The sequence below is a fragment of the Peromyscus eremicus genome, unplaced genomic scaffold, assembly GCF_949786415.1.
Source record: "Peromyscus eremicus unplaced genomic scaffold, PerEre_H2_v1 PerEre#2#chr22_unloc_1, whole genome shotgun sequence".
NCBI lineage: Eukaryota > Metazoa > Chordata > Mammalia > Rodentia > Cricetidae > Peromyscus > Peromyscus eremicus.
In genome coordinates, this window is record NW_026734286.1 from 9,142,606 (window position 1) to 9,165,131 (window position 22,526).

General features: G+C 39.1%; 1 pseudogene; it reads left to right on the plus strand.

Annotated features, from left to right (window-relative positions):
* Positions 1 to 22,526, plus strand: part of LOC131900449 (excitatory amino acid transporter 4-like) — a 419,569-nt pseudogene that overhangs the window by 385,638 nt on the left and 11,405 nt on the right.

Consider the following 22,526-nt stretch of genomic DNA (forward strand, 5'->3'; position numbering starts at 1 on the left):
GAAATTGCTAATGTAATTTTTGACTGTATATATTGTATATACTTATTGGATAGTTTTTCTTGTATTAGTTATAAGCTTTTTTTAATTTTAGACAAAAAAGAGGAAATGTGGTGGTATTGTGTTCCCAAAAATATTGTACACACTAATAAACTTATCTGGGGTCAGAGACAGAACAGCCACTAGATACTAAGGCTAGAAAATGGTGGCACTCACATCTTTAATCCTAGCACTCCAGAGGTAGAAATCCCTCTGGATCTCTGTGAGTTCAAGGCCACATTGGAAATGGCCAGGCATGGTGACACACACCTTTAATCTCAGGGAGTGAGCCTTTAATCCCAGGGAGTGATGGTAGAAGGCAGAAAGATATGTAAGGCGTGAGGACCAGGAACTAGAAGCATTTGGCCTGGTTAAGCATTCAAGCTTTTGAGCAGCAGTTCAGCTGAGACCCATTCTGGATGAGGACTCAGAGGCTTCAAGTCTGAGGAAACAAGACCAGCTGAGGATCCGGCGAGGTGAGGTAGCTGTGGCTTGTTCTGGTTCTCTGATCTTCCAGTTCACCCCAATACCTGGCTCAGGTTTGATTTTATTAATAAGAACTTTTAAGATTCATGCTACACTTCTACAAATAAACAAAGACCAAAATGAAAAACATGAGTAAATGACATTCTCATTGAAGGTCTTGTAGACACAGATGCAGACTTAGCAATAATTGCACCAGAATCTTGGCATCCAAATTGGTCTCTTCATGAGGTAAATGTTCAGCTGTTAGGGACTGGAATATTATCCCAAGTGAAACAGAGCACAAGATTGTTTGAATGTATAGGGTCAGAAGGACAGAGAGCAAAATGAAAGCCATATGTGGCTAATATAGCTATGAATTTGTGGGGTCATGATTTATTACAACAATGGAATACACAGATTACCCATCCTCCAACCTCAGAAACAAACCATAAACTAACACATGTTTCTGAGAGATATATTAGGAGGTGTTATTATAAAGTACAGTCACCAGACATCCAGATTGTACGAGAACAGGGCACAAGAACTGCTGATCTTTCAAAGATACCAACAGCTCTACCTTTAAAATGGTTAAAAGACAAACCTGTATGGGTTCAGCAATGGCCTTTAACAACAGAGAAACTACAGGCCTTAGAACAGCTGGTACAAGAGCAGTTAAATAGTCAACATATTGAAGAATCAAGCAGCTTTGGAATTCTCCTGTATTTGTTATTAAAAAGAAATCTGGTAAGTGGAGAATGTTAAAAGACCTAAGAGCAATTAACAAGGCAATTCAGCCAACGGGCTCTCTACAATCTGGAATTCCTTTGCCTACTCTGTTACCTAAAGTTGGCCTCTTATAGTTATTGATTTAAAAGATTGTTTCTTCTCAATACCCTTACAAGAAAAAGACAGAAAAAGATTTGCCTTCACAGTATCTACTTATAATAACTTCTAGACAGTCAAGAGATATCAATGGAAGATTCTCCCAAGGGTAATGTTAAATAGCCAAACACTGTGCCAATATTTTGTATGAAAACCATTGAAAGTAATATGTAAACAATTTCCTAAATCTGTAATTTATCATTACATGGATGATATTTTACTAGCTGATTCAACTGCAGATACCTTAGAAAGAATGTTTAAAGAAGAAAAGAAAATTTTGCCTTGTTGGGGATTACAAATTGCTTCTGAAAAGATACAAAGAGGAGATTCTATTAATTATTTAGGATATAAAATAGGTCTATAAAAATTAGACCCCAAAAGGTACAAATTAGGAGAGATGTATTATGACCTCTTAATGACTTTCAAACATTATTCAGAGATATTTCCTAGCTACAGACTGCTGTTGGGGTAAAAAATGATGAACTGAGTAATTTGTTCAAAACTTTAGAGGATGACAGGAACTTAAACAGATCAAGAGAACAATGAGCTGAAGCTGAGAGAGAACTGGGTTTGGTGGAAAAGAAAATACAGTATGCACATGTGGATCATGTGGATCCAAAGCTTGATTGCATTCTGATTGTTTTACCCTCTAAGCATTCTCCTGTAGAAATTTTAATGCAGAGGGAAGATATTATATTGGAATGGATATTTCTAACAAATAAACAGAGTAAAAAATTAAAAACTTATATGGAAAAGATCTCTGAGTTGATTTTAAAAGGAAAATTGAGACTTTGTCAATTAGCAGGAATAGATCCAGCAGAAATTGCAGTGCCTTTAACTAATGATGAAATTGACAAATTATGGTCAGAAAGTGAACCTTGGCAAAGAGCTTGCAGTAATTTTTTGGAAGAGATTAACAACAAGTATCCTAAAATCAATAGCATAAAACTTATAAAGAGAGTTAATTGGATCTTCCCTCATATTATATGGGAAACACCAATATCTGGAGCCCCTACATTTTATACAGATGCAAACGAACAAGGAAAGGCAGGTTACAAATGAGAAAATTTAAGTAAAGTGGTTCATAGTCCTTATAATCTGTCCAAAAATCGGAACTACATGATATTCTGATGTTACAAAGGATTTCTGGGGACACCTCAACATAGTTACTGACTCTTAGTATGCTGGATGAGTGGTATTACATATTGAAAGTGCAGAATTTATCCCTGATGAGTCAGAATTAACTTTGTTATTTATTCAGTTAAAAGATATAATCAGAAATAGGAATCATCTCCTATATATAACTCACATCCGATCATATATGGGTCTACCACGCCCTCTAGCACAAGTAAATGATGAGATTGATCAACTATTGATAGGAAATGTGCTGGAAGCCTCAGAGTTTCATAAAACACATCATGTCAATAGTAAGGGTTTAAAAAAAGATTTTTTCCTTAACCTGGCAACAAGCCAAGGATATTATAAGGAAATGTCCTACTTGTTCATTTTACAATCAAACTCCACTACCAGCAGAATGTAACCCAAAGGGCACTCAGAATAATGAAATCTGGCAGATTAATGTGTTTCACTTTGTAGAATTTGGAATATTGAAATATGTAAACCATACCATTGACCTATTCAGGATTTCAGTGGGCAACTGCTTTGAGTTCTGAAAGGGTGATTCTGTAATCACACATTTGCTAGAAATTGTAGCATGAATGTTAAAGAGTCTTATTAATAAAATCAAATCCGAGGCCAGTTATTGTGGTGAATGCTGGAAGGTCAGAGAGATAGAACAAGCCACAGCTAACCTCACCTGGCCAACTTCTCAGGTGATCCTGTTTCCTCAGACTGGAAGCTTCTGTGTCCTCATTTCAATGGCTCTCAGCTAAACTGTGCTCGAAACCTGAAAGTTTAACCAGCCAAATGCTTAACCAGGCCAAATGCTCTTAGTTTCTGGTCCTCATGCCTTATAAACCTTTCTGCTTTCTACCACCACTCCCTGGGATTAAAGGCTGCTTTCTGGGATTAAAGGCGTGAGTCACCATGCCTGGCTGTTTCCAATTCTGGCCTTGAACTCACAGAGATCCAGAGGGATTTCTGTCTCTGGAATGCTAGGATTAAAGGCATGTGCTAACATTTTCTAGCCTAAGTATCTTGTGGCTTTTCTGTTCTCTGACCCCAGATAAGTTTATTAAGGTACACAATATTTTGGGGAACACAGTACCACCACAAGAAATTATGGCCATCATGGGTATAACTGCACACATTAAAACTGACAATGCTCTAGCAAATGTCTCTAGTAAAATGAAACAGTTTTTTGCTTATTATAATATAAAGCATATTCCAGGTATACCACACAATACTACAGGCCAAGCAGTCATTGAAAGATCAAACAGAACTCTAAAGGATATGCCAAATAAACAGAAAAGGGTAACAAATATCCCCAGAAATAGATTACATAATGTTCTATTATTTTTTAATTTTCTCATTGCTAATGAGAAAGGAATAACAGCTGTGGAGAGACATTGGATAATAGAAAAAAAACTACTGAGTTAAATCAGCCTGTATACTTTAAAAATGTACTGAATGGAAACCAGAATATGTATTACACTGGGGATGAGGTTTTGCTTTTGTTTCTACAGGAGAAGAAAAGCTATGGATACCAACAAAATTTATAAAGGTTCAATTTGAACAAGAGAGACCTCAACTAGAAGAGGTGATAGTTTATCAACAAGCATGACCATTCAATTTATACTAACTTATACCACTAAGAAATGCTTTTCATTTAATCAGATATAAGTTGCCAAAAAAGAAACTCCCCAAAGTTAGGGTTGGGGAAGGTTTTTTTTTGTTTTTTTTTTGTTTTGTCTTTGTTTGTTTTGTTTTGTATTTCAGGAAACGAAGGCTAAGGAATCCAAAGAACACTGGACAAATGAGACATATGAAGAAAAAGAACAAATCATCCAGAAAAAGTGTCCTAAGAAAAAAAGTAAATTGTCATATTGTTATATCACATGTCTAACAGGATAAAATTTTATAAGTCTTCTTAAATGTTTGCTTCTGCTGTTTTCTACAGACACATAATGCAAATGGTCTTTATGTAGTCCCAGTTCAATTAAAAATTAAAGCTGGCTTTGGAGTTGGAGCACAGCTCTCTCTTTCAGTAAAAATGTATGCTTGTTAAAAGGAAAAACCAAAATCTCTGTATTATGTCAGAAGAGCCATCTGATATAGGACAGAATAAAACCAAAATTAAGGGACTATTCTATTGCCACTAATCTCATAATTCTTTGACTCTATTTTGACTCTTTAAATCTTTTCTTAAGGTATGAATTTTATATCAAAATTTATAAGATTACTATATATATATGTATATTTCAAACCTTTGTCAAGATATTGATGGTCATATAGAGTACTAACTAATCCTAAAAAGAGGCTTCATCTACCTTCCTGTACATGATTTTGGGTTTGAGTTTCTATGTTTTTTCCAGGTAACCATGACTGCATCTAACAGTGACTTTGAAGTCTCCAAAAAGATGGTGGGGCCCCACAATGACAATTCCATCAGGACGATGACAATACCACTAAGCTGACAAATACCACCTAAAGATAGGTTTTGGAGTACAAACTGCTAAGGACAATTTTGAGATGGCTAGCTGAGATGATCCAGGCTCACAGACTACTTGAGCAAGGACTTGAAACAAGCCTGCATTTTCGCATTATGCAGAGACTGGGCAAAAAAAGATACAGCAACCTCTCCCAGGACTTGACAACTAACCAAAAGCTCTTCTTTTCAGGATCCCCTAAAGATGCCTTCACCCCCAGACAGCAGGAATTAATTTTAAGAACATGATGCTCACATTCCCAAGAGGTGGGGCTGTTGGTTTTTGGTCATTCAATGGGTTATGGATAATTGTCTTTGCTTAGGATGGTTGGTTACAAGTTGGTAATTGATAATAATCAGGAATAAAGTTAAACAAGGAGATTAGACTTAGGATTTTTGTTTGAAAAAAGAAAAAGAAAAAAGAAGAAATAGATAATAGGTAGATTATTGAATCTACTCTGAAAAAAAATATAGAAATGATGGATAAAGGGTAGATTATTGAACCTATTCTGAAAATAAAAAAGAGAGAATATGGATATTATAAGATAAAAAGGTAAATTATTGAATCTACTTTTAAAAGGCAACTACTAATTTTAAATATTTTACATTGGATTTGATTTTTGTATATTATATACAAATTATGTATATTGATATAAATTTGAGATTGATTTTGTTAAAACATATTATACATATATTTCTAATCTCGTTCAAGGTATTGTACCTATACAGTTCATTTAACAATGTAATGCAAATTGCCAGTTCTTGAAAGTTATTATTACCAACTAATTTGGATATAAAGAAATGAAAGATAGTAGTTAGTCATTACAATTGAACTTGTAGTCATATTAAGTATGTTTTCAAGTCAAATGGAAACATATTTTAGATAGACAGATCAACTTCAAACACTTCAGAGACCTACAGAACTTAACATTTAAGATGTTTTAATAACATGTTTTTTTTTCTTTCTTTTTATGACAGTGAGACATGTCTGCTCCTGGCAGCACCAATCTACTTCAGAAAAGATGATGGGCATCGAAGAAACTCCTTATGGAGTTAACTTTCATTGTGGCAATAGTTAGCCACTGGGCAAGAAAATGCCCTTGACTCAACTGCTGACAGTATGCTGCCCAAAATGGACGAGCAAGACACAAAAGAAAAGATTGCTGATCCTTGCCAAGACAAGGTAGGAAAGCTCTACAGAAAATCTTGCTTCACAGATGAGTCTGTCAGATATGCTAGACTTGTAGGACAAAGATGGATGCCCCAACTTTGCAGAGGAAACTCAGGTGACTGTCCAGGAAGCCAGCTGTTTCTGTCATTCCTCACATATTTTGGAAGTCACTTGTTTGTGCTTTCTGTTTAACTATGTAATATTATTTCTTTCTCGGGTCTCTGAGGGAGTTGAAGATTAGATAGCTATAGTTATAGTTTTCCTTGTTAACAAATTCAGAAAAGAAATGCACTAAAGAGTTGTAAAATATATAAATTTAGAAGACATCAAATGATTGTTTTTGGTTTATAATACGAGTTAGGATAGAGAGTAATTTAGGTACATTTTGGACTCACCAAAATAGGAAAGATAATGGAATATTTTTGCTGAATTTGTCAAATGCAAATGGACTAGACATTGTTGATGTATTTATTGCCTGTATATATTTTATACAGTTATTGTAATTATGTTATATAATTTTTTATATTAGTTATAACTATTTTTAGACAAAAAAGGGGGAAATGTCATGATTTTTTTGTGTGCTCTAACAAATAAAGTTTGCCTGGGGATCTGGGGACAAAGCCAGCCACTATATTAAACATAGAGGTCAGGCAGTGGTAGCACATGCCTTTAATCTTAGCATTCAGGAGGCAGAGATTCATCTGAATCTCTGTGAGTTCATGGCCACACTGGGAACAGAGCCAGGCATGGTACAAATGCCTTTAATTGCAGCATTAGTTAACCATACAGGTCTGGAGGTCTGTACAAACAGACAGGAAGTGATAGAACTGAGCAGAAAGAGGAAGTAAGGCAGTCTCAGATGTTCAGAGTTAGTGAAAAGAGAATACTGGGTTTATGCATGTTTGTGTCATATGAGTCCAAAGTGAACACTCAGGGATTTTATGAGACATCAACATTCACTTTTTGAAATAGGAGGGAAGAAAAAATATCAGATTGATTTATAGATTGCAGTTTTTCTATATTTTCTTAGAGTTCATTGATTGTGATATGTTATATTATAAAACAGGTAAGATATTTTACCTTAATGGTTTTCAGACTAGCACTTCACAAAACTTAGATCTTAGAACCACCTTAATGCTTGTCATTTTCCTCATATGATAGGTTGTGTTCTGTACCCTTCAGCTTCCTGATGGGCCATTTCACTCTATCCTGAGAGATCATGACCCATTTCCAAATCTCCATCAACTCTCCCCCAAGACAAATATCTTACTCTTGCCATGATCATTTTGATGGATTATTTCAGCTGGATCTGTGTAGCTAGAGTTTTTCTGCCTGGCCCACAGTCAGGACAAATCTCTCTCACCTGCCAGTCCCACAGCTGCTCAGACCCAACCAAGTAAACACAGAGACTTATATTGGTTACAAACTGTATGGCCATGGCAGGCTTCATGCTAACTGTTCTTACAGCTTAAATTAATCCATTTCTATAAATCTATACCTTGCCACGTTGCTCGTGGCTTACTGGCATCTTCACATGCTGTTTCTTATCATGGGGGCTGGCAGTGTCTCTGACTCAGCCTTCCACTTCCCAGCTTTATTCTCCTCCTTGTCCCACCTATACTTCCTGCCTGACCACTGGCCAATCAGTGATTTATTTATTGACCAATCAGCAACACACTTGACATACAGACCATCCCACAGCAGATCTGGTCACAACAGATGATGAAAAAAGTATTAAATTTTTATCAGAGATAAGAAAAGATGCAAATTAACAAAGCAGAGCCTCTTTAGCCTTTGTGAATGTGATTCCAAGAATCACCTTTATACAGTTATACAAGAAACTGGCATGTATGTATCATTATCTAGTTATGATATTATCAGCAAAAGTTATCATATATGGTGACACTAATTCTCTTTAAGCTTTGAAATTTCAAATTTTGAAAAATGAAAAATATAGACACACAGAAAACCTGGGTCACAAATTCACAATTGTCATTACAAATAACAGAAATGTCATCTCTGCCTTAGTGTATGGAACTTTTTCATTTTCACACAGTCATAGTAAAATTTGTGGGTTTAGAACTCTTACTCATACTATTAAGTCTTGCAAATACTCAGAACATATGTCCTTTGGAATACTGGGGAGGCTGAATTTGACCACAAGTTTAACATCTGCTTCACAAACGGTGAATGCATGACATATGAGACTATCAATTCTTTGAATAGTCTCAGACCTAACATTTGCACAAGAGTCCATTCAGCTCTTACACAGTCTGGGGGATATGTATCATTTGGTAATTCCTGTAAGGTTACTGGATAATTTAAGGTTGGCAGTTTGAAATCCTTGGACTGTTTCTCTGTAACATTTAATGTGATGCTGATATTTGTTCTTTAAATTCCTCTGTCTGGGTCTGAATATATCTATGATTATTTATCTATTTATTTATTTATTTTAGGAGCTGAGCACAGAACTCAGGTCCTTGTGCTTGCTAGGCAAGCACGCTACCAATGAGCTAAATCCCCAACCCCCATCTATGATCTTTTTAAACAAGCTTTTCTAAAACTTTTATCTTGGCACTCATATAACAAACTTCTTTAATGATAAAATAAAAATGATGAAACAAATAATATTTATAATTGACATTACATAAATCTCATCTAAATTAATTATCCTCTCATCTAATTGTTCCATTTTCAAACTATGCATTGTGTAATCATATAAGGACTTAACTCTCTCCATCATAATAGTGTTTTCCATTTTTTAATGTGGGAAAAACTCTCTCTTTTAACTAATTTTGTCCTTTAAGAATTCCCAATTGCCACAGGCAATCAGATTTTTTTGTGAATTCATGCCCTAAAGTTGGGGCATCCGATGTAGCACAAATCCTAACTGGTCTTAATAATAAAAACCCAGAGCAAGCTATCAGGGTAACAAGCTGGGGATGCCCTTAAAGATTATTATCAAACATTTGGACCTGAAAAGGTTCCAGTAACTGCTGTTTCTTATTGGAAATTAATAGATGAAATTTTATCACAGAGACATCAGGATTCTGTCATTGCAAATGTGATTATAAAAAGGAAGAAAAATCCTTCAGGTACAGAAATATAAGAAGGAATCAAAGAAAAAAGATTTAGAACAAAAGGACAGAAAAAAGGAGAAAGAATGTGAGGATCTCATGACTTTTGAGAGTGATGTTGAAGAAGATAAGAAGGCAGTCAGTAAACTCTCAGAAATAGAAAATAAAAAGGTTGAAATTGAAATTAAAGGACTCATGGAAAGACAAAATATCACACCCTGAGGGAGGGAGATTAAAAAATAATTTAAAAAAGCCAAAAAATGGCTGATAAAAAGACACCCTTGAAGTTAAAATCTAGATCATACCATTTGGAGGGAGCTAAACCTAAGATGAAAAAATATATCCAACTTTGACAGAATTTTTAGATGCCAAGGATGATTTAAGTGATGAGGCTGGGATGACTTGGGGGAAGAAGCAAGTAGATAACATAATCCAGACTGGCCGCTTATCACTCAGCATCCTCCACCTTATAGCCTCATCCCCAGAGTCCCGTCCTTGGCATGTTCAGTTCTCAACCCTAGAAAAGAGCTTCAAGACAAGATAGGGTTTATCAAAGAACAAATAAAACTAGAAAAAGAGTATCCGGACCTTATAGTTCAACTAGAGGGTTTAAAAACAGGAAAATCCAAGAGTGAGGCCAAACAAGGAAAATCCTGTAACCAAAAACCACCTATAAGGAAGACAGCTCCGAAATTTTCCCCAAAACCAGAATTTACACCAGAATTAGATGAAATGGAAACAATCCCAACAACTGAAACACTGGATGCACAAGGGCAGGCCTGCCTGGTGACATTATTCAGGTTTCGTTTTCAAATTAATTAAAGAATTACAGACAGTGGTAGCACAGCATGGGGCCACAGCTTTCTATACTACAGCAATTGAGGAGTCAGTGGCCAAGAATTGGCTCACACCTGGAGACTGGCAGACACTTGCTCAAGCAACTCTAGCTGGAGGGGATTATCTTCTGTGGAAGTCTGAGTTGGTCCACACATGTAAAGATACTGCCAGGCGCAATGTGCAAACTGGCAATGGATGGAATTTAGACATGCTGATAGGAGAAGGGAATCATGCAAGCAGTGAAGTTCAAATGCAATATGTTGCAGGTATATTTGCACAAGTCCAAGTGGCCCCAACTAAAGCCTGGAGAAAACTGCCAGTAAAAGGGGACATGAGCTCTTCTCTAACTAACATCAAACAAGGGCCAGATGAGCCTTTTGCAAACTTTATCCATCGTTTAATAACTGCAGCTGGCAGGATCTTTGGCAACACTGATGCGGGTATGGACTTCGTCAAACAACTGGCTTTTGAAAATGCCATTGCTGCCTACCAAGCAGCCATCCACCCGTACAAGAAAAAGACTGATTTGTCAGGTTATATACTCCTCTGCTCCAATATCGGAACCACTTATCAGCAAGGTCTTGCTATGGTTGTTGCTATGCAAGGGTACACAGTTAGACAATTTCTATTCCAACAAAATAAAAATAAGGGTTTTACTTATGGGGAAACTGGACATTTTGCTAAGGAGTGTAAAGGACATAAAAATACAAGTCCAAGGCTTGCACCACAGATATAAAAGAAAACATTGGGCTAGTAAATGCAGATCCAAGACAGATGCTCAAGGACAACCCCTGTCTCAGGTTCAGGGAAATGGGAACAGGGGACAGCCCCAGGCCCCCAGACCCAAACAAATCTTTGGGGCAGTCAGTTTTGTTCCAGCAAACAACAATCCATTTCAAACCTCCTCAGAGCCACAACAGGAAGTGCGGGACTGGACTTCAGTTCCACCACCCACCCAGTATTAACACCTGAGATGGGGATCCAAGCCCTACCCACTGGAGTCTTTGGCCTTTTACCTAAGGAAACATTTGGCCTTATAGTGGGATGTAGCAGTTCCATACTCAATGGGTTACAGGTACTCCCTGGAGTTACAGATAATGACTACTCTGGAGAAATTAAGGTTAAGGCATCTTCCCCAAAAAATATTGATACCATTATGACAGGACAAAGGTTTGTACAATTGCTGCTTCTCCCCTTACTCTTCACCTCTAATAAAGTAGCTACAATCCAAAGAGGTAATAAGGGCTTTGGATCATTAGATATTTACTGGGCAGAAGTAGTATCATCACAGAAGACTCTCATGACCATATGGCTGGATGGCAAGGAATTCTTGGGTCTGGTTGATACAGGTGTAGATGTTACCATTATTAAAAAGGAAGAATGGCCCATAACTTGGTCATTAGATGCTACCTTGACCCCTTTGAAGGGAATAGGACAAAGTCAAAACCATGAAAGGAGTTCAAAAATTTTAAATGGGAAAGATCAGGAAAGTAATCAAGGTACCATACAACCTTATGTTATAGCCAGATTATCAATCAACTTCTTGGCTAGAGACTTGCCTCAATTTGGAATAATCATGTGCAGTCCTAATAATGTTGTTACCACTCAAATGTTGAAAAATGGGTACTTATCAGGTAGAGGCTTAGGAAAACATGGAACAGGAATACTAAAACCTCTGGAGGCCACCCCTAGATCCACACAGAGCAGGATTAGGCCATTTTCCATAGGGCCCATTGGTACTCCTGTGACTCATGTGGAAAAAATCACCTGGTCATCTGAAAAGCCTGTGTGGGTCGATCAATGGCCTGTTAACCATGAAAAATTATTGACTGCACAACAGCTGGTACAGAAGCAGCTTGAAGCTGGCCATATCATCCCTAGTAATGCTCCTTGGAATACTCCTAACTTTGTTATTAAGAAAAAACCAGGTAAATGACAGCTATTACAAGATTTAAGGGCAGTGAATAAAATGATGGTACTGATGGGAGCCTTCAACCTGGCCTCCCTTTACCCTTTGCCATACCTTTGGGACATTTCAAAGTTATCATAGACTTGAAAGATTGCTTTTTCACCATCCCTTTTCATCCAGATGATCAAAAATTCTTTGCATTCAGCCTACCTGCCATCAATTTTAAAGCACCAATGAGGAGATGTCAACAGCATGTCCTCCCACAGGGCATGGCTAATAGTCCCACTTTATGTAAATCTTATGTTGCTCTTGCAATGCAATCAGTAAGAAATCATTGGCCAGAAATGTATATAATCCACTATATGGATGATATTTTGATAGCTGTAAAAGATGGTGGCAAGGTTTTAAAATGTTATGATGAGCTTTAAAATGCCTTGCAAAGTAAGGGACTGGAGATAACACCTGATAAAGTTCAGGTAACAGATCCATATACTTATCTTGGGTTCCAAATGATGGGGTCTAAAATTTCCTCTCAGAAATTAGAGTTAATATTAGGTAACCTTTAAAACCTAAATGATTTTCAAAAACTTCTTGGAGATATTAACTGGCTTATCCCATATTTGAATCTCAGTAAGAGTGATGTAAAAACTCTTTATGATATATTACCTGGAAATGCTAGTGCCATGTCTCCCTGTGAGCTTACTCTGGAAGGGAGAAAAGCTATTCAAATAGTAGAACAAGCCATCGGATCACAAGCTGTCACATTTATGGATTATGATAAACCTTTGAAATTTATTATATGTAGAACAGTTCTTTCACCAACTGCTGTTTTTTGGCAGACTGCACCTTTAATGTGGATCCATCTCCCGGCCACACCCAAAAGGGACATTGGACCTTATTATCAGGCTGTTTCTGATCTTATAATTTTAGGGAGAGAACAAGGAAGGTGCTATTTTGGTACAGAACCAGATGTTATTATACAACTTTATACCAAAGAACAAATTGATTGGCTTATGGAAACTACTGAATTCTGGCCTATTGCTTTGGCCTCATATTTAGGAATCTTACATAATCATTAGCCTACAGATAAACTTATTGATTTTGCCAATAAACATGAATTTGTATTCTCTATGTGACATCATTTATTCCCTTGAGGGATGCCATATTGGTATTCACTGATGGCTCCTCAACAGGCACCGCTGCTTTCGCTTATAATGATGAAGTAGTGCAATTTACTACAAATGACTCCTCTGCTCAAATAACAGAGCTACATGCTGTCATCACAGTTTTTTCAGCATTTTTCTGATCAATCTCTTAATATCTATACAGATAGTGCTTACATTGCACACTCTGTGCCTTTGCTGGAAACTACCAGTCAAAATAAAAATGTTGCCAACCCTTGGGATTTGTTTAGGCAATTGTAAACACTTATTCAAAGGAGAACTTGCCCTTTCTTCATAGGGCACTTATGTGCTCATTCTGGACTCCCAGGGCCTTTGGCTGAGGGAAATCAGAAAGCCGAACCAGCCACTCGCCCATGATCCTCTAATCACCTAGTGATTGTGGTCGGTTCTGATAAAACTTCTGAGGGAGTTGTCCAAGCTTGATAAAGTCATCAATTATACCATATCAGTGCACAACTTTTTGGCTTATGCACAATATTACTAGGGATCAGGCAAGACAAATAGATACAGATTGTCCTTCTGCCATACATCATGGAGGTGTCCCTCACCACCAACTCTGTCTTCATCTGCACCAGCAATTATTGACTGCTGCTGGACACTGGGGCCTTTCTGGAGGAGGAAGCTCCCATTCTGCTGAGGATCACTCTCAGGAGAAAAGTGCAGATTGTTAGTATCTCAAACTCATAGCAACTGGATGGTTGCAATGCCTGGTAGGAGACATAGAGGTACAGCATGAACAGTATCCAGGCAAAATGTAGAAATGGGTGGGTTTGAGGGAGGTGGGAGTTGTGGAGGACCCTGGGATGAAGACTTCAATGATTGTGATATTTATGGTGCAGGATAGGGGGAGGGTTGGGTGGAAGTTGAAAGGTTGACTTGGAGTAAAGGGAGGTACTGTGATTGGTGGAGTTATTTGGAGTAATAAAATGGAGTGGTATGTTTTCATGTGTGTGTGTTTCTCCACCACATGCCTATGGTAGTGAGCAAACTGGTTTTGAGTCAGGTCCAGGGTGCTGGCCCAGTTACTCATTTCTTGAGCAATATTTTCATTAAAAAATTTGTTTTTAGTTTGAGAATCAAAACCTGAATCATCCCTTGGTTGAACCACCAGGGGATTGGTTTCAAGATCCCTATAGACACCAATACCTGAGGATGCTGAAGCCCTTTCTGTAAAATGATGTAGTGTTTGCAGATGACCTATGCCTCTCCTCTCGTGTACTTCACATCATCTCTAGGTGGTGGGGGTATACTCTGTACACTGTACAACTTTATTTCAAAGTGAAACAAAACTTTTATTTACTTTTATATACTTATTTTGTTATTATTATTTAATCATGTGTCTATGTGGGTATGTACACATGAATGCATGTGCCCATGGACGCCAGAAGGGGGCATCAGATACCCTGGAGCTGAAGTTTCAAGTGGTTGTGATATTCTGTTGCTACTGGAATTTGGGTTCCCTGTATGAGCAGTATGTGTTCTTAACTACTGAGTAATCTTACCAGCTCCCTTTATTCACTTTAAAAACTATAATCAAATTATATTTTGCCTGATAATATATTTATTCATGATAGCATAAAAGTGGTTGTGATAACTCTCAGCATTAGAAGGTGAACCATGTTTTTTGTGGACATCTTCAGTTAAGGGATGTGCAATGATTTTGAGCTGATGGTGTGGAATGGGTGGAACAGAAGGAGGGAAAAAGGAGTGGGTGCTGTTGCAGGGACTGCATTACCTCTTTTCTAGGTATGGCATCCCTGGACAACAAGGCAACAGGGTGGATGGGAATGTGGCCAGCTGTGTACTACATGGTGACCACAGTCATTGTGGTTTTCATTGGGATCCTAATGGTCACCATCATCCACCCTGGGAAAGGCTCCAAGGAGGGGCTGCACCTTGAGGGCCGAATTAAGACTGTCCCAACAGCTGATGCTTTCATGGACCTGGTCAGGTGACATTCTCATTTTGTTGGAACTTCCAGATATGCATGCAACAATTCTTTTCTGTGAGAGACTACAGGGAAAGATGGATCTAGTTTGGAAAAGGAAGCAACTATTGGTTGCCATTTCTGCCCTGGATCCTTGCATATCCTTAAGAAAGCTAAGTCTAGGTCTGATCTTTGAGCTCTGAGGCTGGAGAGGACAGTGTTGTAGTATCCCAGGACCGAGTAAGAGGAGCGGCTGCTGTTCACTAGGTGTTCATAACCTCTTTGGTGAGCAAATGATTCTCTTTTTTTTTTCTGGAGCTGAGGACCAAACCCAGAGCCTTTCATTTGCTAGGCAAGTGCTCTACCACTGAGCTAAATCCCCAATGAGACTTTGCCTGTCAGAAGTAATGTCAAAGCCAGCCATACTGTTCCCATGGTACTGACTTGGCACCGGAAGAGTTTAGGAACTCTTATGGTGTTTTCTGCTGCTATTATACACTAGCTGAGGTCCAATGAGATGTCTTAGTGGGTAAAGTTATTTGCTGCCAAGCCTGACCACCTGAGTTCAATCCTCTGGACCTTCCTTGTGGTGGAAGGAGAGAACAGAGTCCTGCAAGTTGTCCTCCCAACTCCATATACATGCTGTGTCATGTGTACACACACACACACACACACACACACACACACACACACACACACACCTAAATAAATGTAATAAAATTTAGGGCCAGTGAAATGATTTAGTGGGTAAAGGCACTTGTCACCAGGCCTGACAACCTGACGGGATCCACGTGGTGGAACAAGAGAACCAACTCCTAGAAGTTGTCTACCTTTTACATGTACACCATGGCACTGTGCCTTCCAATAAGTGTATTAAAAATTAAATAAAAAATATACTTGAAACTGAGTTAGTTGTAAAATGAAAACAAAACCAAAGAACCAAAAGACAAAGGTTTATTTAGCTCATGTTCAGGGATCTAGGATGTCCAACAACTTTGCACCAGCATCTAGTGAGGACCTTCTAGCTGCATCCTAACATGGCAGAGAGCACATGATGGTTATCCAGAGCAAGCATATAAAAAACAAGGCCACTTCCTATTACTCTGTAAACTTCTTTAGTCCAAGGCTCCACCATCACCTTTATGGCAATCAGATTCCATGACTTTGGGAGGGGCCTAACTATAATCAATCCATGGTAAGTTATATCTGCACCTCTGAGCAGCTCTATGGGTCTGGGTGATCTCCTCTGGCCTCTGGTTACCTCGTGTGGAAGCTAGAGATATTTACAGTGTTTACTTCTAGGGTCATTGCAGGGTTTATGTCAGATGATGTAGGGCAGGTACTTTGCTCAACACTCGGCCCACACCATGCATTTCTATATTGCCTGCTGCTGCTGTTGTCATGGCTATCAGTGCAGTAATGACTTTTGGCTCACTCCCAGACTCTAACCACTTTCCCTTCTCTGATGTTTTTGTGCAGAAATATGTTTCCACCTAACCTTGTGGAGGCCTGCTTCAAACAGGTTTGGAGAAGCACATGGTTTAATCAAGGAGGGATGGCGGGTGGAGGGAGCTTGCTTCCCAAGGAGAAGGGTGGAAGAAGGGCCTGAGTGGGAGGACCTTGGGGAGGATTCTGGGAGAATGTGTGTACTGCCCATAGCTATGATGGTGAGGCAAAGGGTTGCCAGGTTATGGAACTCATGGAGGCTGGGACGCTGGGGTCGGGGTTCTGAGACTTCTGATCACAGGTGTGCTAAAATCTGTCTGAGCATCAGCTTGAGGCTGATAGTAGAAAAGCAGCCACAGGCAACATGTGAAGAGGACTTACACTTTCCTCTAAAACTTTATTTACAGAAGCAAGTAGTGGACTGGATTTGGCCAGCAGAGGGCGTATAGCAACCCCTTTATTGAAGGCCAGACATAAAGATGCAGACTATATATCCATTTTCCATGCTTGGTTTTTAACATCCTCACTATTTGGTTACTAATTCCTTTTCTTTGGTGAAGAGGATGAAACCCAGGACTTGTTTATATTAGGCAAATGTCAGTTACTAATTTCTTTTATTATTATTATCATTATCATCATTATTTTCAGTGTGTGTGTGTGTGTGTGTGTGTGTGTGTGTGTGTGTGTTTGTGTGTGTGAATGCATGTCAGGTGAGGGTGTGGAGCTCACATGACAACCTTTTGGAGGTTGATTCTCTCCTCCCACCATGGGTTCTGAAGATCTAACTCAGATCATCAGGCCTATGCACAGGGACCACTTTGACCTGCTGTGAGCTGTCTTGCTGGCACAGTTACTCATTTCTTTTTTTTTTTTTTTTTTCGAGACAGGGTTTCTCTGTGTAGCTTTGTGCCTTTTCCTGGAACTCACTTGGTAGCCCAGGCTGGCCTTGAACTCACAGAGATCCGCCTGGCTCTGCCTCCCGAGTGCTGGGATTAAAGGCGTGCGCCACCACCGCCCAGCCAGTTACTCATTTCTTTAGTCATATGTTTTATTAAGAAATTTAAAAAAGAGATACAAAAATTGTACTATCCCTTGGCATTAACAAAGATTGTATACAAAATCTTTGCTGCTCAATTCTCTTCTATCAATGGGTAGAATTTTCAGATGACCTCTAGATCACCTCTAGGTGATGCAGGACAGCTAACACATGTAAATGATATGCAGACAGCAGTTCTGCATTAGAACCATTTACAGCAACAGTTCTCAACCTTCCTAAAACTGTGGCTCTGTAATGCAGTTCCTCATGTTGTGGTTACCCACAAACATAACATTATTTTTATTGCTACTTCATAACTGTAATTTTGCTCCTGAGTGGTGTCTCAGTTCCTGAGGTGATACAAAATTCATGTTGTCCAACGACCATGACCCACAGGTTGAGAACCACTGGTTTAGAAGACTAATGACACACAAAGGTCTGCATGTGTTCACTACACAAATAGTTTTCTCCAGCATTTTCAATCCATGGTTGCTTGTCTATGGACATGGAATTCATACATGTCAAGGAGTTGTGTGTGAAACTTTTTCTGGGGAGATGAAACACACAGGTCTGTCACCCCAAGACAGACCAAAGTCACAATTGCACCAATTTGGTGAGCCAATGAGTTCTTGGCAGGCTTTTTAATTGGCATGTAGGTGAGGGGTTACTTACAGGAGCAGTCGTGACTCAAAAGCAGTTGCATCCCCAGAAAAGTCCATCCTATCATGGGTGGCAACTGTTGAAAGCTGTATTCCTGGAGGAGCTCTCTGTGCAATGTGCAAGCAGCTCACCAGGTCCGGGAATCTCCTCTCCGCAGCTTGGCAGGTCAGAGTCTCCTCCACTAGCCGTTTATCTGATGTTTTTATAAACACGGGGAAGGGACTTCACGAATCTTGTAAGCTTCAGATTTCTCAAATGGGAAATTTGTTTTCTTCCTGAATTTCATGAATCTTCCAGCTCCCTACTGGAGTGAATCTTTCAATTTAGAGGAAGCTGCTGTACAACAGGGTGATATGCTATAGGTCTTTATGGGGCTCTGAAATATATACTTACATATATATCATATAAGTATGATATATAAAACACATATGAAACATGCATATATATTCATATATGATTCGTTATATAAGAAAATGCATATATTTCATATATAAATGCGAAATACATAAATATATATGAAATACATATATATGGTGAAATGGCCAAATCATTCCAATTAAACAAGCAGACAAAGGCACACAAACACACACACACACACACACACACACACACACACAAATAAATCTTTAAAAAGTTTCCAAATTTGGTGCATTTTGGTTATTGGATTGTTGTTTTTTTGCATTTTACTTACTTTGTGTGTGTGGTTATGTAGATAGATGGGTACATGCCATGGAGCACATGTGTGGAGCAGAGGACAAGTTGCAGAGTCAGCTCTCCACTTCTACCGTGTGGGGCCTGGGATCAGACTTAGTTTATCGGCCTTGGCTGAAAGCACCTTCACTCACTGAGCCATCTTGTCTGCCACAGATTTGGATTTTTGGGTAGCTCATCTTGTATTTCTTTGAGTTATTTAATTCATGTTTATGAATTCATAATTCATGGTTACATATCCAACCTTGGGCTTGCCAGGCTTTAAGAGCAATTCCAATGTGTGTGTGTGTGTGTGTGTGTGTGTGTGTGTGTGTGTGTGTGTATGTGTGTGTGTTGTGTGCGCTTGTGAAAATGCCAAGTATGGAACACAGGGCCTCACACACCTAGCTCCTGGTTTTTATTTTTGTTTTTTAGGGATATTTACAAGGGAGTTTACCACCATACTGAATCTGGTCTCAATTTCTCCACATTTCAGTTTAAGACGTAGTACAGCACATGAGGATGATTGTAAAGACAGAGAATGGGTCAGAACTGGGGGCCTCCATGTCTCCCCCATCCTCAGTGGAGAATGAAACCAGCATCCTGGAAAATGTCACCCAGGCCTTGGGCACCCTGCAGGAAGTGATAAGCTTCGAGGAGACTGTGCCTGTGCCTGGTTCAGCCAGTGGCATCAATGCCTTGGGCCTTGTGGTCTTCTCTGTGGCCTTCGGGCTGGTCATTGGTGGCATGGAGCACAAAGGCTGTGTCCTGAGGGACTTTTTTGACATCCTCAATGAGGCTATTATGAGGCTGGTGGGCATCATCATCTGGTGAGTAGTGGGTGGGTGCATGTGCCTGGGTGGTGGTGGTTCCTGGGCGTGACGGTGACCAGGATGATGGGATTGTTGGAGACATTTGGCTAGTCATTCATCTGTGTGTTAGTTAATTTAATCATTAACTCATCTGTTCATTCATATCTTTCTGTAGTGATTTATTCAGCAGTTCATAACCCCATTAATCTATTTACTCACTCACTCGTGCATTCACTCTCTGATTCATTCACTCACTCATCTATGTTCATTCTCCCACACATTGGGTCACCCACTGTCCTCCCATTTTTATGTAATAAAAATGTATTCTTAGATAATTTCATACATGTATACAAAGTGTCTTGATAATACCCATATTCCCATTCTCCCTCGACTTCTCTCAGACTCTTATGTTCCCCTTCCAACTTTATATCCTCATATGCATGTGTTTGTATATATCTCCCATTGATTCCAATTAGAACTGTCTGTATGAACATGGATGAGGGCACAGCCACTGATTTGGGCAACCTACAAGACGCCACATCCAGGAAGAAATTTGACTCTTCATTCCCCAGAAGCCATTAACTGTCAAAATAGTTTCTCAGCTAAGATTGGGGCTTGTGAATCTCTCCTCACTCCATGTTGGAATGTTGACTGGCTTGATCCTGTGTCAATTTGTGCAAACAACTACAGTTGCTGTGAGCTCATTGCACTGTTTTTGAGACACATCTTCCTATGTAGCCCAGGATTGTCTGGAACCTGCCAGCCTTTTGTATCAGCCTCCTGATTAATGGGATTATAGGCATGCACCACCACATTTCTGCATTTGTTAATTCACTCATCAACTCACTAATTCGCTTCCTCATTCTTTTCTGCAATGATTCAATTCAGTGACTTATTCAGTCATTCATTTCCTCATCTATTTCTTTTATTTACTCATTCATTCTCACTTTTTCTGGCTTTGGCCCACTTACTTATCTTCTTTTAATGTCTTTTTCTATTTATCAGTTAAATCATTTCTTCATGTATCTATTCACTGATGAATATGTTCATTAGTTAAATTACTTCACAATGATCACTTTACTACATTTATCTATCTATCTACCTATCCTGTCTGAGTATATGTGTATGGATATGCATACCACAGCATGCATGTGGAGATAGAGGATAAAGTTGTGGGAGTTAGTTCTCTCTTCCTACCATGTGGATTTCAGGATCCAACTCAGGCCTTCAGGCTTGGCAGAACATGTCTTTATCTGGGGAGCCATCTTTCTGGCCCCCATAATTATTTTTAAGTGCTAGGGTTGAACCAAGGTCTTACATCTACTAGATAATCAATCACTCTACCACTGAGCTGTACCTTCAGTTTCCTAAATAACAATCTTTTTTTCCATGGTGCTCAGGATGGAACCTAGGGCCTTGAGTAAGCTAGGCAATTACTGTGACACTGAGCTATAGTATTAACCCCATTAGTTAAGACATTGACTGCATTTGTTTATTTACTCACTCAAACCAGTACACTTGGATTCACTCCCAAACCTGTTGATTTATGTATGCATTTGCCATTCTCTCATTTACTCCCTCAGATATTCCATTTATCTCTTCACTTTCATACTTATTCAAGCCCTATTTTAGTTTCCTTTCTACATTTGGGTATGGTGTGATGTGCATGTGAATGTATGTTATTTTTGCATGAGTGGGGGCAAGTATGTGTGTGGTGGCCCAAGGGGATGTTGGGAATCATTTTCCATAGCTCTTATACCATGGCAACTCTTATAAAGGAAAACATTTACTTAGGGCTGGTTTTCCATAGCTCTTATTCATTAAGGAAGGATCTCTCAGTCAAACCTGGAGCTCAAGGAAATGGCTCATCTTGCTAGCCAAATTGCCCTGACTTCCCTTCTGAGGCTGGAAATACAGGCTTGCTGCAATGCCTACCAAGCATTACATAGGTTTTGGAGGGTCTACACTCTGGTCCTCATGCTTACATGATAAGTGATTTAACCACTGAACCATCTTCCCAGACCCATGTCCCCTTTTCACATTAATTTTTTCAAAATTCTTTCACTCCTTCACTAGCTCATTCATCTAGCAGACAGTTTCCCAGGCTTGAGACACAGTGATACACTGAAGTCATACTTTATCTTGAAGAAGTTTGTAAAATCCAGGGGGAGACAGATGTAGGCTACTATGTGTAACACAAAGCCATAGGTGCCATAGTAAAGCTCCAGCAGTAGTGGATGGACCCATATGCAGTGTATGCTGCCTGGGAAGATGAGGAGTGAGCCATGCAGCTGGGCTTGAAAGGAGAGGAAGAACCTAACTGGATGTGAAGAGGAGAGAGGTACATCACCAACAAGGGAGAGAACAGGCAAAGCCTGAGAAATGCCGAGTGACTGGACAAGGAGGACTCTAGTTTCATTTTGGTTGCTGTGATAAAATTCTGACATAAAGAGCAAAGGGTTATTTATAGCCTCACATTTCTAGGTTACAGTCCATTATTGTAGAGAAGACAAAACAGGAACTTAAAACATTACATCACAGTGCAGAGTAGAGAGAATCAACACATGAATCCCTACATGCTTGCTTGCTTAGTTTCAGCCAGCTTCCTCTATTCTTGCATATTCCAGGGCCAAGCCCATTAAATGGTGCCGCCCACAGTGGCTAACTCTTTCTACAACAATTTGCAATTAAGACAGTCTCCCAAGCACATGCCCACAAGCCAACATGATCTAGATAATTTCTCATTGAAACTGTCTTCTCAGGTGATTTTAGATTGTGTCAAGTTGA